Source organism: Trachymyrmex septentrionalis, unplaced genomic scaffold, assembly GCF_001594115.1.
Source record: "Trachymyrmex septentrionalis isolate Tsep2-gDNA-1 unplaced genomic scaffold, Tsep1.0 scaffold24, whole genome shotgun sequence".
Lineage (NCBI taxonomy): Eukaryota > Metazoa > Arthropoda > Insecta > Hymenoptera > Formicidae > Trachymyrmex > Trachymyrmex septentrionalis.
Window position 1 is genome coordinate 353,869 of NW_017305397.1, and position 2,703 is coordinate 356,571.

The window sequence follows — 2,703 nt, forward strand, 5'->3', positions numbered from 1 at the left end:
TAATAATTTATTATTATCAAATTATTTATTTTAATGTTTTAAAAAGAAGAAACTTCTCTGAGATAGTAATTAAGTCTCATTCACTTCGCAGCGATTTAACATTGGTTGAAACGACTTTAGATTGATTTTATAGTCGTTTTATATGTCTATATAATTTTTTAAACTCACGGATCGCAGAAGAGCAACATCATTATGTATCATATTAACATCCTAGGATAACACATTTTTATCCTAATTATTTTATTTACGTTCTGAGAAAAATTAGAAGAATCTTCGAAGATAGAACGTCTCGCATTCCTCGCAACGTGATGACTTTTCCAGGGCTTGTTTTCTTGGAAAGTCGCCCTGGAGTTGCAAGTGCATCCCTTCGCGCGACCTCACGATTGTGGTCGTATCGCAGCGGTATGGTCGAGACTTACGTAAGTCGAGGACCGAGCGTGGTCGCATTCGGTCCTCGTAGCGTCGTCGCAGCGGGAATCGAGCGGCGAGAACATGGCTCTGTGTGTGCGAGCGAGGCTGTCTGGCGCCGCGTTGTCGCATCCCATACAGAGGATTACTTTCGCACGGAGACACAGACGGAGTCCACTCGTGGGTGTCCATACGAGAAGAGAGATAAACGAGGGGTGGGAAGGGGGTGGGGGGAGGGGGAAATCGGAACTACAGCTATCCCAAAACACTGACGTTTAACGCACTCGTGTATTGGCGCGTTATTAATCGGAATAACGTGTTTTACTTTTGGCAGAATGATCCGCAATTTCCATCGATTAATTAGACAAATGTTAATTGGCTAAAATAGACGTTTTGTTAGCACAGATAAGAAACGTGGTTATTATTTTAGTTTGATTTTCATGTCGATTGATTCGATGAATAAATAAGGAGGAATAAAAATGTTCTATGTGATGAAGAGATTAGGAGAAAATAAAATAAAGTCGAAGATTCTAATTTGATACGTTTTACAATGTGGAAGTCTTCGTTAATGATAACAAGAAGAAATAATGTGGCTGATGATATAGTTTTTAATTTTTATGTGATCTATGAATTCTCAGCGAAACTTGAATATTTAATTTTTAATCATGAATGATAAGGATTATTTTAGCAATATAGCTTCCTAATTAGTGCACTAGAAATATACGAGAATGAGCCAAACGTATGAACAGAAATCTTTATTTAAACATCCATTCTCGAATAAATTATTGATCCTTTGGTGCCACACTGAGGAAATGATACACTTGGGTATAATATATATCCAATTCAATTCGATTACTTATAACTTTTATAAAAATAAACATATTGTAAAGAGTTTTTTTAAATCGAAATGCTAGACTTTAAGGAACATAGCTGTACCAAGCCAATAGCTTTATTAATATTATAATAGCTTTATTAAAATTATAACAGAAAAAACATTGGAAAATGAAAGCTGGATATATCATATCCAGAACGACATCGAAAGATTATAGAAAATGGTGTTTCTTTAGTCTTGTTTTCGAGATTAAAAAGTTTTTAATTAAATTAAACTAATTGAAATAATTAAATAAATAAAAATAAAAGTAACTTTGTGCCTTTAAAAATAAATTAAATATATAAGTAAAAGGTCTATATGAGTTTTTGTCGGTACGTAAATATATTATGATATTTAAATATATATTATTAAGGTGATAAGATACAATAGGTAAATAATTGGAATGTGCTTATCAATTAACTACAAACTGATTTTAGATTTGAGTAAAAAAAAATTGGACTTGACTAAGAAGAATTCAAATCTGGAGTCGAAATTTTGTTTGCAATTAATTTGTTGGTAAATATATTCCAATTATTTACGAATTATATCTTATATCGCCTTATAAATATATTATTTATATTATTTATGCAACAACGACTGCGGAGGCTCATATTAGGTATTTTATTTATATTTGATTTAAATAATTTAGAAGAACAATCACTCGTATATTAGATTAAATTTAATTTGATTGACTCCAAGAGAAGTTACATAAAATCTCGTAAATGAAGATTGAAGCTTTTGAGCTCTCAGAGAAGTGCTTACTCTGAAAAGGCCAGTGCTGAATCACCACTTGACTCTTATTATTATTCTTTCACGAAGACCGATCACAGATACCTCGCTATCGGCGCGATCGATGCTTACGCGGAAAAAGGGAATCGGTTTCCTGGACATGTTTTCTTTTTCATCGAGCGAGTCGTTTCGGAGACGAAGTGTGGGTCGATGGCGCGCATAATTGAACACCCTGGACTGGTTTGGGCACCATCGTCGTCCGCGTCGTCGTTCCGTCGTTCTGTGAGGCACGATCTGCTCTCTCCGGGTCCGGGCATAGCGATCGTTCCGCAGCATTCTCATGGGCTCTCCTCCTCATCGTATCGTTGCGGCTGGTGTTGCATTAATTAAGCGCAGATGCCGATGCCTTGTCACCCGCCATTTGCCATTCGTATTCGCGTTTGTATTCGTCCGGCCGTAGCGGTCGGAACCTAATATACGACAGCGTGTACAGGGTGTCTCGGAAATCACATCTCGTCACTGTGTGATGAATCTTCCCAAATAATTTGAAATACATGAAGAATGAAAACGTAATCTATTACTATGCGATTTTCAACATTAAATATCTTACAATTAAATGTGCATTTAAATGCACAATGAAATACAATACATTAATACACACACACACACACACACACACACACACACACACATAT